We start from the raw sequence: 13,603 nt of genomic DNA on the forward strand, positions 1-13,603 counted from the left end.
TATATATATATATATATATATATATATATATATATATATATATATACAAATAGTAAAACAATTACAATATATAAAGGCACAGAAATGTCATATATTCAGGTAACAAATTAAGGAAAAAACTTACAGTACAACAGATGGAAATAGGAGGATATGCATTTCCGGCGTTACACATTCCAGCTCAAAACGTACAATGATGCACATAATTCCAATACCAGAACGAAAAATTCTAGTCATTACTCCACTTTGAGGTTGCCTTTAGCACAAAAATTGTGTAAAATCCTGTGACCAAACGTGTGGTCATTGCGATATGTCATAAAATATCTGACAAGCTGCAATGAAATTTTAAACCAAACTGAAATATCTGTGAGGTTTCGGCATTACAGCCGGATCATGTTGACTTTTTGCTACAATTTTTCCCCTGCAATCGTTCAGCCATCTTCAGAATAGAATCCGCCAATGGAAAATGCTAGTTCACGATGTCGGCTTTATAGCCGAAAATAGGCGCGGAGACTCATTAGCACTGTCCGACGTCACAGGAGCGTCTTCTATCGAAATCCGCTCCATCTGCAAATACTGCTCCAACTATGGCACAGAGGTGCATGCGTAAAGTTCGCAAAGCGCGCTCGCGGCACTAAAAACAAGCGGCAGACGTCGCTAGACGTATTATAATGAATAAAATGTTTCCTTTCAGAAGGAATCGATCAACAGGTGTTAAGCCTTGTCCAGTCGAAAGCCGCAGTCAGATTAATAAGATCTTGTGTTAGACGTGTTTCCATAGATTCTTTAATCACTGAATCTCTGAATGTTCTCGCTGTGGCCAAGAGGTTTGTGGCAGGATAATCCATAGTGTGTGCTGTTGTAATACGATGTCCAGCTATGGCCGACTTACTGGGCTGGGAAAGGCAAGTGTGGCGCCCAACTTCAACGCACCTTTCATGTATTGTGCGTGGCCCCCAATTCAACGCACCTTTCATGTATTGTGCGTCGCCGCCCCAATTTTTGGCAGTAAAGCCGACATTGTAAATTACCATTCTCCAGTGGCGGACCCACCTAAAGGTGGGCAAACAGCTGCCAGCCGAAATACTGTGGCAAGGAGTCAACACTATTCGGCTGCAGTCCCGAAACCTCATAGAATATACAGTGCGCCGGGAAAACTTCAAGAGTCACATCAAAGTGAAAATGATTGTCCTTGATAATTCCTGAATTCAGTGCAAAAATTTCCTAATTTTTTCGTCTTCAGTGATTGCTTTATGGTATCCCTCTTTCAGTCTAACATGTCTAAAACAGCTCGCAGGCAGTGTCTGAGGGTGGGTCGAGATCTCAGATATTGGTCCTGAGTTCAAGACGTCTTGTGCAGACGGCGAACTCAATCTCTCGAGAGCCGCTCAAGGCAGCCCTCACGTGTCAGACAAGAAAGACACTGAAACTTCCTGGCAGGTTAAAACTGTGTGCCAGACCGAGACTCGAACTCGTGGCCTTTGCCTTTCGCGGGTAATTGCTTTCCGAACTCAGATGGAAGAACAATTGCCCGCGAAAGGCAAAGGTCCCGAGTTCGAGTCTCGGTCTGGCACACAGTTTTAATTTGCCAAGAAGTTTCATATCGGCGCACACTCCGCTGCAGAGTGAAGATCTCATTCAAGAAAGACACTAGCGACATAGTCGGAAGAGGTGAGAGGTCACGGAGCGCGCTGAGCGGCCATATTGCGTCCCAGATTTGTGCCGTATTTCACAGCTTATACACCACCACATGATGGTAATATATTTTGTTGTACTCATACACATTAACTAAAATTACCCACGTAACTGCGTGTTTCGAGGCATAATGTATGGCCGTGGCATGTTTTCGGAGCACATAAGTCACCCATTTTACCTCCTACACTAACAACACTAGCAGTTAGCCTGTTTCAAAAGATCTGACTTCGGTAATGCTCCGCAGCAAATAACATATAAAACCATCATAGACGCATTACGAACGAACGAAAATACAGAAAACTGCCATTGAAGGGACTTGATTCTACCTTGATGTGCAAATGTGCATCAACGACTTGGGCGGTCTCCAATGCCCCACATCAACAAGGCAACGAACTGTTCTATAAAGCTGTATCGCCGTTGCTGGGGCAGCTAACACTACTGTCGCGATAGACACGCGCTGTGACTGAGTGCCAGCGACGTGTCGGTAAAAAAAAGTAACGGAGAAAGCTCAGGACGATGTTGTGCATTTAATTATTTTGACCGAGGGAAGTCCAGCGTTATGGAATGTACAGTTACTGGACTGCAAGAACAGAAGTAAGAAGCAAAGTTTGTTGGCAGAAATGGCCATAGTTAACACCGCCAGAGAAGAAATTCATCAGAATATCCGCAAATATGGAATCAGGCAAATAAGGTTTATTACATACAGGGATAAATAGAGAAGTTCTGCATCACCCGATTTCCAGCACATCTGAAAATTGACGTTGACTGTGGATGTTGTATCACAGACACAGTCCCTTTGACTGTTCAGAGACGTCACTAAACCCACCCAAAGATGTAAACAATCATGCATGAGCTGCCCCTATTAGACGGAGGGGTTCCGACAGCTGGTCAGTTCCAGTCATTCCACTGGGAAGGAGGCACACGGCTCATTTGTCTGTAGTTGAACGACGCCTAGGCGGTCAATACTGCAGTTCCGTCGCTTTGTGCCAGGTAGGGCTCTCAACAAGGGAAGCGTCCAGGCGTCTCGGAGTGAACCAAGGCGAAGTTGTTCTGGCATAGAGAAGATACGGAGAGACAGAAACTATAGGTGACATGCCTTTCTCAGGCCGCGCAAGGACTGCTACTTCATTGGATGACCGCTACCTACTGATTATGGCTCTGAGGAACCATGACAACAACGCCACCATGTTGAATACTGCTTTTCGTGCAGCCACAGGACGTCGTGTTACGACTCAGATTGTGCGTAATAGGCTGGATGATGCGCAGCTTCACTCCTGACGTCCATGGCGAGGTCCATCTTTGCAGCCACGACACTACACAGCGCCGTGGAGGTGGGCCCAACATGCCGAATGGACCACTCAGGATTGGCATCACGTTCTGTTCACCAGTGAATGTCTCATATGCCTTCAAGCAGACAGTCGTCGGAGACGTGTTTGGTCGCAGCCCGACAGGCTGAACGCCTTAGACACACTGTCCAGCGATTGTAGCAAGGTGGAGGTTCCCTGCTGTTTTGGGGTGGCATTATGTGGAGCCGACGAACGCCGTTGGTGGTCATGGAAGGCGCCGAAACTGCTGTACGATACTTGAATGCCAACCTCAAACCGATAGTGCAACCATATCTGCAGCATATCGGGGAGGCATTGGTCTTCATGGACGATAATTCGCGCCCCCTTCGTGCACATCCTGTGAATGACTCCCTCAGTATAACGCCATGGCTGCAGCATGTTCTCCAGACATGAAGCCCATTGAACATTCCTGGGATACATTGGAAAGGGCTGTTTGTGGACGATGTGACCCACCAATCACTTTGAGGTATCTACCCCGAATTGCCGTTGAAGAGTGGGACAATCTGGACCAACAGTGCCTTGATGAACTTGTGGACAGTATGCCACGACGAATACAGGCATGCTTCACTGCAAGAAGACGTGGTACTGGGTATCAGAGGTACCGGTGTGTACAGCAATCTGGACCACCACCTCTGAAGGTCTCGCTGTATGGTGGTACAACGAGCAATGTGTGGTTTTCATGGGGAATAAAAAAGGACGGAAATGATTTTTATGTTGATTTCTATTCCAATTTTCTGTACAGATTCCGGAGCTTTCGGAACCGAGGTGTGTGTAGATAAATTAACATATAGATACAAGTGAAGTCATACTTGAGTTGTAAACGCTTTGAAACTCCAGAAACGATCATTTAACTTCAAGTAATGTAGCGAATTTTACATGACGTGGCATTTATTAATTACACGCTGACGGAAAAGAATCGCAACATCAAGAAGGAGTTGTGTGACATAAGAAAATATGGTAGGCATGTTTCTACATCTTAAAAATTATGCCGGCCGGTGTGGCCGTGCGGTTCTAGGCGCCACAGTCTGGAACCGCGTGACCGCTACGGTCGCAGGTTCGAATCCTGCCTCGGGCATGGATGTGTGTGATGTCCTTAGGTTAGTTAGGTTTAAGTAGTTCTAAGTTCTAGGGGACTGATGACCTTAGAAGTTAAGTTCCATAGTGCTCAGAGCCATTTGAACCATTAAAAATTATGTCTATACAAATTTCGCGCCAGTAGCACCACTATGAGGATGCAAATCGTTTTTGCTGTAGACACACGCTGTAATGGTCGCGAACGTTAGTTACCCTTAAGAATGAGTTTATGTTAGTCACAATGCCCTTACGGTGGTAAAGACGCCATTATCGGCTCCTCACTGAGTTTGAATGAGGTCGCGTTACAGGGCTAAGAGAAGTTGGATGTTTCTTATGCGATATCGCAGGAATACTGCCACTAACTAACTGTTAGAAATCGGTTACCTCAGGGATAGTTCCAAACCAGGTGCCCTGAAGGGTGCCTTCCACTAACACCAACCAACTGCCGTTTGCGGCTTCAGTGGTATTAGTTGAGAACTCATTGGGAGGCAGGGTGGAGGTCTCCTAAGATTCAGATGAAAGCTTGTTCTGCCTTAGGGCCAATGATGTCCCTCTGTTGGTTACAAGAACGCCAGTTGAGGGCCTGCAACCAACCTGTTTGCATACTGGCTACGGTGGACCTACATCTGGAGCTCTGGTGCGTGGTGCGATTTCGTATGGCAGCAGGAGCACTCACGCCCTCATCGTACACACCATGGCTGCATATTTGTGCGTCAGTCTGGTGCTTCGACCTGTCATTCATGTACAGCATTCCACGGGGGTGTTTCCCAACAAGTCTACTCTCCCCCACATACCGCTGTTGTAACCCAATATGCGCTACAGGGTGTCGACATGTTGCCTTGGCGCCAGTCGAGCACATGTGGAAAATCATCGAACGACAACTCCCGCCTTATGTACAAACAGTATTAACCGTCGCCGTATTGAGCGATCAACTGCAACAGTCACGCAACTCCATCCCTTAAACTGACATCCGGCACCTATACAATTCAGTCCACGCACGTTTGCATGCTTGATCCAACATTCTGGCGGTCACATCAGTTATTAATGAACCAGCGTTTCATATTTGCAATGTCTTACCTAGGTCATATATTAACCTGTGATCTTGCAATGTTAATCACTTACAGGGTGTTTCAAAAATGACCGGTATATTTGAAACGGCAATAAAAACTAAACGAGCAGCGATAGAAATACACCGTTTGTTGCAATATGCTTGGGACAACAGTACATTTTCAGGCAGACAAACTTTCGAAATTACAGTAGTTACAATTGTCAACAACAGATGGCGCTGCGGTCTGGGAAACACTATAGTACGATATTTTCCACATATCCACCATGCGTAGCAATAATATGGCGTAGTCTCTGAATGAAATTACCCGAAACCTTTGACAACGTGTCTGGCGGAATGGCTTCACATGCAGATGAGAGATGTACTGCTTCAGCTGTTCAATTGTTTCTGGATTCTGGCGGTACACCTGGTCTTTCAAGTGTCCCCACAGAAAGAAGTCACAGGGGTTCATGTCTGGCGAATAGGGAGGCCAATCGACGCCGCCTCCTGTATGTTTCGGATAGCCCAAAGCAATCACACGATCATCGAAATATTCATTCAGGAAATTAAAGACGTCGGCCGTGCGATGTGGCCGGGCACCATCTCGCATAAACCACGAGGTGTTCGCAGTGTCGTCTAAGGCAGTTTGTACCGCCACAAATTCACGAAGAATGTCCAGATAGCGTGATGCAGTAATCGTTTCGGATCTGAAAAATGGGCCAATGATTCCTTTGGAAGAAATGGCGGCCCAGACCAGTACTTTTTGAGGATGCAGGGACGATGGGACTGTAACATGGGGCTTTTCGGTTCCTCATATGCGCCAGTTCTGTTTATTGACGAAGCCGTCCAGGTAAAAATAAGCTTCGTCAGTAAACCAAATGCTGCCCACACGCATATCGCCGTCATCAATCCTGTGCACTATATCGTTAGCGAATGTCTCTCGTGCAACAATGGTAGTGGCGCTGAGGGGTTGCCGCGTTTGAATTTTGTATGGATAGAGGTGTAAACTCTGGCGCATGAGACGATACGTGGACGTTGGCGTCATTTGGACCACAGCTGCAACACGGCGAACGGAAACCCAAGGCCGCTGTTGGATCACCTTGCTGCACTAGCTGCGCGTTGCCCTCTGTGGTTGCCGTACGCGGTCGCCCTACCTTTCCAGCACGTTCATCCGTCACGTTCCCAGTCCGTTGAAATTTTTCAAACAGATCCTTTATTGTATCGCTTTTCGGTCCTCTGGTTACATTAAACCTCCGTTGAAAACTTCGTCTTGTTGCAACAACACTGTGTTCTAGGCGGTGGAATTCCAACACCAGAAAAATGCTCTGTTCTAAGGAATAAACCATGTTGTCTACAGCACACTTGCACGTTGTGAACAGCACACGCTTACAGCAAAAAGACGACGTACAGAATGGTACACCCACAGACTGCGTTGTCTTCTATATCTTTCACATCACTTGCAGCGCCATCTGTTGTTGAAATTTGTAACTACTGTAATTTCGAAAGTTTGTCCGCCTGAAAATGTACTGTTGTCCCAAGCTTATTGCAACAAACGGTGTATTTCTATCGCTGCTCGTTTAGTTTTTATTGCCGTTTCAAATATACCGGTCATTTTTTAAACACCCTATAAATACGGTACCTAGGCAAATGTATTCCCAAAATTTCATTACCCTACATTAATTACTTTTCAATATTGCGATTTTTTTCCGTCAGCGTAGTATTATATCGGATACTGACGAAGAGACCTTCAGTGATTTACGAGTTTTTTTTTAAGTCAATACAAGTAAAAATGTCCAAATTAATGTATGTACGGAAATGCTTCATTTATCACATATTCGCTCTACTGTACTTTGAAAGTTTATGGATAGCAAGATAAAATTGGTGAAATGTTATTAATTGCCAGTTGTTACTTTAACAGCCGAGCGACCGCTACGGTTGCAGGTTCGAATCCTGCCTCGGGCATGGATGTGTGTGATGTCCTTAGGTTAGTTACGTTTAATTAGTTCTAAGTTCTAGGCCACTGATGACCTCAGAAGTTCAGTCGCATAGTGCTCAGAGCCATTTGAACCATTTTTTTGTTAGTTTAACAAATATTAAAGAGAATAAACGTATCTGATGCTAGAAATATTAGTCTGACAACCAGTCTGTCGTTAACACTAACAGATTTACGCGGGATAGTATCTGGATTGGCAATTATGGGTGCATTTAGAAAGAGTACTACTTCTGTCTCCATCGCTGTCATTCTTATAAAATTTCGCTGTTGTTGTGTATTTTCAATCACAAATTCTCGAATGAGGTTCTTGCATGCTTAAAATCATTCCACGACCTAATCCGTTGCCAATAAAAGTAAGAAAACTGCTGCTGCAGCCGACGATCTTCCTTCAAGCACAGGACTACGAGAGAAAACTCTTGCGGAGAGTGAGCTCTCAGCCCTCGCAGACACTCACACCTCTACATATGCTCCCCCGAGACTCTCAGACACTTACGAAAGTAGTCCCAAGTAGCTATCAGACAGTAACCATCATCGAAGATTCGCTCCGAAGTGTAAACATAATTCGAGTACAATCTTAGAGTACAAAACTGTCTGAGAGCAAAAAACTCTCCATGCGAGTCTCAGCCCCCTATAAAAGCCCTTATGCTTAGTTGGCGTGGCATAAATATCATCAATTAATTAATTATTTTTACTACCATTTTACCTGACTTCGCACGCCATTATTTTATTTTGATAGCGAAGAGCAGAGTAATTTTTCTCCTTTACGGTGAATGAAGCGCTTTGTCCTCGCAGGAGTTACAGGATATCACGACACCGTACGTCGACAGGGCACTGGGGTGGAGCGTGTAACTTGCTTGGCGGATTGGACGGTTCACTTGTCGAGGGGAGTGGTAAGAGGAGAGAGGGCGGCTAGGGGTCGACGGATATCTTGCTACAGGAAAACCTCATTCCCCTCCCTCCTGTGTCATTGAGTCTCTCAACAGCAAGGGTCACCTCATCAGATGGCGAATTTGACACCTAGTACGTAATTAAGCGAAAACTTGGCAGCGAAGTGGAACCCTTTAACGTCACACGTAACCTAATTAGCAACGCGATGGCAGCTCGTCAGGGAGCAAAGTGGGTGAGGGAAAGGGGGGGGGGGGAATTGAGATTAAGCTAACGCTTCGGAGTGCGGTGTGAGGGAACAGAAGAGAGACCGAAGCGAGAACTGCGTGATGTGGTGGACGGGTAAGTTACCTTACCACACGACTCTGGGCAACGATTCGCTGAAAGACGTACGTCACTCAGAATTCCATAACTGTGAACGTAGCTATGAGATCACTGTAACATTTATTGCTCATCAGAAGCACTTAACATACCATTACTGGTCATTATACAAGGTGTAAAGACAAGGTACCGCCAAATTTTCAGAAAATATTCCTCGCAAATAGAGGAAGAACATATATTATATGAACGTGGGTCCGGAAATGATTCATTTCCATGTTAAAACAAATTTCCTACAACTCTTCACAGAACCTGAATTGGGGGAGACACGCAAGAACAGAATTTACTTACGTACCACTTGAAACTCTTTCTTGCAGGAATTTTTGAAAAACCCTTACAGATTAACCTCCATCGCACTGAATCACAGATAGATCCCTCCGTTAGTACTTATGGTTCTGCTGTCTTCCGAAATACAACTACGCATATACTACTCATATTGTACCGGGGTTTAGACCACACGAGCTTAGAAAGGCCCCAACTATAAAAGCCATAAGCGTTTACATCAGGAAAACGTCCACACTAGTGGACTGTTAAATGTCTTCCTATTCATCTCTCTTGGAATCTGGTATTAACGGTGAAGCGAAAAGCAGTTCTGCCGTGCATAAACTACACGATAGTTAACAGTAAAAAAGACACTTCTTGTAGTAGCTCAAGAAAGCACTCTAAGTTAGAGGATTGATCCTGGGTAGAAGAACTGTAGGTGATGTTTCTGGTTATATCGAAAACACTTCAGAAAATTTATCTCATTTACGTTTTCAGACACCAGACTATTGCTATCTTTCTATCCTCTAGTTTCTATACGATTTGTTCTCGATGGTTTTCAGATCTAAGTCTCCTTTCTTACTAATTTCAATTAAACCTGACACTATCAGTCTGGGACATGAAACACACACTTTTTTCACAAGAGTCTTGATTTAATTTCTTGAATTCACGACTGTTAATCCATTTCGTCCTTTATGAGTCATCAGAAACAATATCTTGTTACAAAGTGAGACGCAGATTCGGCCTTTAGGGCACATCATGGTCTCTTGCCACCATCATCTGTGAATAAAAGTGTTTGCCGTACGTTTTGTCCAATTTTTAAGCCATTATCTAACTACAGTCTAAACAATACAATTCACGACCACACGGAAGAGCTTAGAATTTATTGCATCATTCAGCAGCTCATAAGAAAATCAGTAGCAAATATACATTAAAAGCATTTAGAGAGAGCTATCAGCTAGATGTGCTAAACTATGGGCCTGTTTAGCTTAAATCCGCATGACGCAATATTGTGGAATATGCTTTCTGTTGACGCATTATGACTATTTTTGTCCAACAAACTTCAATGTTGGAATGAGTATGGATTTCGCAAACTATAGTGAGACACTCACGTTGATTATTTGCACCTGAATCCAGAAGGCAGCTACTGCGGCGCCCAGGTAGATCATGTGTTCATCGACTTCCGAAAGGCACTCTCTACAGTTTCTCGGTCACCAAGTGGAAAAAAAATTACAATTGTAAGAATAATCGGATCATATTTTTAGATTGGCTTAGAAACTTCCTACCCAGCGGAATGCAGTGTTCATTTTTAAAAATGAAGAATTTGTTGGGTGTGAAAGTAGATTTTGAAGTATCCCAGGCGACTGTTATGGGATGTTTATTGTTCATGATACATACATAATTGCATACATAATCGATTAGGCTGTTCGCCGACGACGGTGTTGTGTATAGGAAGGAAGTTGTATTGCAATATAGGAAGACCAGCTCAGGTGTTCTGTCAGTGTACAAAAATATATTTCCTTAGGAGTATACTTCCAAATGGTAAGAGAGAGTAGCCTCTATTCTGCCGGCTTCCAATTTGTACACCTACTATAATATTCGTACCTTTGTATTGTCCGACGTTTTGTAGGGTCACTGCGAATGACATGCGTCTTGAAACCATATTGTGAGCTGTGAGTTCTGTGTGTTGAGGTATAGATCGTTTGAAAGATGTGTAGAGTTCGTTGTATTATTCATCGAAATTTTTGTGGGAATTACTGTTATAAGGGAAATGGCAAAATGATGTTTTATTTATGAGTAAATATACACGAACTAACATTCTTTGTGATTCGTTTGTTGTAACGTGACAAAGAGAAAATGGGGATGCTGTCTGTAATGTACCACTATGTTTCTGATAATGTACCGGTAAAATTTAAGAAACTTGCTCTTATAATGACCTTTAAAAATGCGTTTACCAATATTAGTGCAATATAATGTTTGTAAAATATGTGGTGAATTTGCTAATGCATTCTTTAGCCTAAGTTATTAAATAAGTAAGTACTTTGTATTACAATGCTGCGAAGGCTTCATGAAACGTGGAGCGCAAAGGAACAGTATTTTCTTGTAAAAGTATGGATAAATGCGGATCATGGATTAAATGAATGTGCACGCATATAACATGTGCCCAAGCTGAAAATGAAGTGGAATGCTCATAATAAAATCGTAAACGGAGATATAACTTTTTTGCCGCAGTAAAGTGTCTCCCAGTGAATTGGAAGAGCATACTCTTTCATATGAATATATGATGTTCGGTTTAGGCACGTCGGGCTTAACACAAATTGCCATCGACATTGCAGAACGAAACGATTGCTCCATAGTTTCAATGCAGAAGAAGCAATGGGAGCCAGAAAGTGGATAAAGGTGCCCATCCAAGTAGGAAAATATCACCGAATCCGAGGGAAATGATGAAAGCTCTAAGCAATACCAAAAAAGTACACAGCAAAGCTGAAGTGTGTGTTTTTTCTATTTTCCACGCTTGCTTCGGCAAATTCTTGTTTGGTCACCAATCTTACACGCTTGGTAAGCAGATGGCGTACACAAGTGTCCTCCGTTAAATTAACCGGAGATCGTGTGTACAGCAACGGTATCCAACTACAAAGTTCAAATAAATTTCCCGAATCATTTAAACAACTGATGTACTAAAAGACAGACACTGGGAAAGATGGAGTGAGGGATACTTCTAAACTATTTACAAGTGAACTTTCGCCATAATATGTGCTGTGAGTATGTCATAAGCAAGCGCGAAATTAGTTGGAAGAATTGTAAGACAGTGGATCTCACAGATCAGATAGCTTAGGAACTCATAGGACGAAATATTTTCTTGTACAGGCTCTGGACGCTTTAACACGAAGGATTCATACTGCAGACAGAGAAGAGAATCACATTTAATTATCAGTTCGTTTAGTAAATTCAAGGGCCTCTTAGGTTCCCCAAGTAAACGTACAGATCCTCTGCCATTATTAATACGTATGAACTATTTTCAGTCTGTCTGCAGATAATCCCATCGTTTATGGTCTAGTAAAGTCATCAGAGGATCAAAAAGATTCACGAAATTATTTAGACTTCTGCATGGTGCGGAAGTGGCAATCAACTCTGAGCAATAAAAAACGAAATACACGAGTTGTAAAAACTTTTAAGTAGACTACGATTACATTATAAATACACATATTCAACTTCTGCTGACAACTAATGCCCTCGAATTTGTTTACATGAAACCAGTTAAAGCTTTTAAAATAAAACGAACGTTATTAACATTCTATATATTTATCATTCATGTCCGCATATTTGCAGCCTTCTGCCGCCAAGAGGGTTCCGAATTGTAGAGTCTGACATGGCGGTGTGTTGCGGAAATACGTCCGTGCTTAAGAAATAGCATACTATAATAGAGTTTCGAATTCGAGGAATTCGTCCACACATGGAACAGCCTTTCCTTCAGCATGATAAAGCCAGACTTTGCACGAGCGGTGCGACATCTGCAGCAGTTTGACGCTTTGGGTTCACTGTTATCAGTCATTCTCCATATAGTCCGTGCTTGGCTCCAGTCAATTTTCATCGCTTTTCAAAACTTGAACAGCACCTTCGAGCATTTAACTTTGACAGTGATGAAACGGTGCAAGCAGAGGCGATGTTGTGGCTCCATGAACAGAGCGAGACATTCTAATTGACCCAGTCAACAGACTGGCATCTCATTGGGAGAAATTTATTCGTCGACAGGGTGACTTTTTTGAGAAATAAATATGTAGACATGAAGAATAATAAAGATGTGGAATGTTAATAACGTTTGTTTCAGTTAAAAAGCTTTAAGAGTGTCAAAACGATAGGGAGCAGCAATCAGTCGTCGTTTCTTTTCCTGCTTTATTAAGGCTAGTGAGTAGCCATTATCAGTGCTAAAAAATAAAAGAATTACATAGTCAAGGCATAATATAAAAAAATACAACTCATGACATAAGCAATATCACTTGTACATTACATTAAGAACCAGTATCTCAGAGTTTCTATTCACTCCTTATTACGTCTTCACCTTTCGTTCGGGCTCCTGTCACAGTTCATTTAAGACTATTGTGTAATGAAGCTAGGCTTTGCAGAGAACACATCGGTTGGCTGTATGGCGCCCTGTATATGAATCACGTAATACGTAATCTTCATAGTAAAGAAGCATGATTTCTAATAAACCTAAAAATTTGCATAGGAATAAAATAAAATAACGTACATTTATTAACGATGCAGTATTTACTAACTGCCACATTTAACAGTTAACAATAGCACTGCGTCTTCAGGCCACAAGTGGCCCATCGGGACCATCCGACCGCCGTGTCATCCTCAGTTGAGGATGCAGATAGGATGGGCGTGTGACGAGCACATTGCTCTCCCGGTCGTTATGATGGTTTTATTTGACCGGAGGCGCTACTATTCGGTCGAGTAGCTCCTCATTTGGCATCACGAGGCTGAGTGCACCCCGAAAATGGCAACAGCACATGGCGGCCCGGATGGTCACCCATCCAAGTGACGACCACGCCAGACAGCGCTTAACTTCGGTGATCTGACGGGAACCGGTGTATCCACTGCGGCAAGGCCGTTGCCTAACAGTTAACAATAGAAGATGTAAAAATGCTAGATTCACTCCTTATGAGCCAGTTGTTTTGTTAATTTCTAAGAAGTATATGTAGCGTCAGCAAAAAAATTTCATAAAGTAGTTACAAATCATTAGGAGGCTCGTGATGTACGCTATGACTATTGCAATTGATTTGATTAGAATATTCTTCTTTTGTACCTTCTTTTTAATCGTCTTGACGAGGTATGTGGCTCCTTTTACTTAAAGAATAATTTATAGATGGCGCCAAATATCAGCAAGATAGATCGTTGGTGTGATTTGACAATCTGTAACGGATG

General features: G+C 43.0%; 1 pseudogene; it reads right to left on the minus strand.

The window, feature by feature from the left end:
* Positions 1-13,176: 13,176 nt before the first annotated feature.
* On the minus strand, positions 13,177-13,294 carry LOC126261128 (5S ribosomal RNA; annotated as a pseudogene).
* Between the last annotated feature and the right edge of the window lie 309 nt (positions 13,295-13,603).

This window comes from Schistocerca nitens, chromosome 5, assembly GCF_023898315.1.
Source record: "Schistocerca nitens isolate TAMUIC-IGC-003100 chromosome 5, iqSchNite1.1, whole genome shotgun sequence".
NCBI lineage: Eukaryota > Metazoa > Arthropoda > Insecta > Orthoptera > Acrididae > Schistocerca > Schistocerca nitens.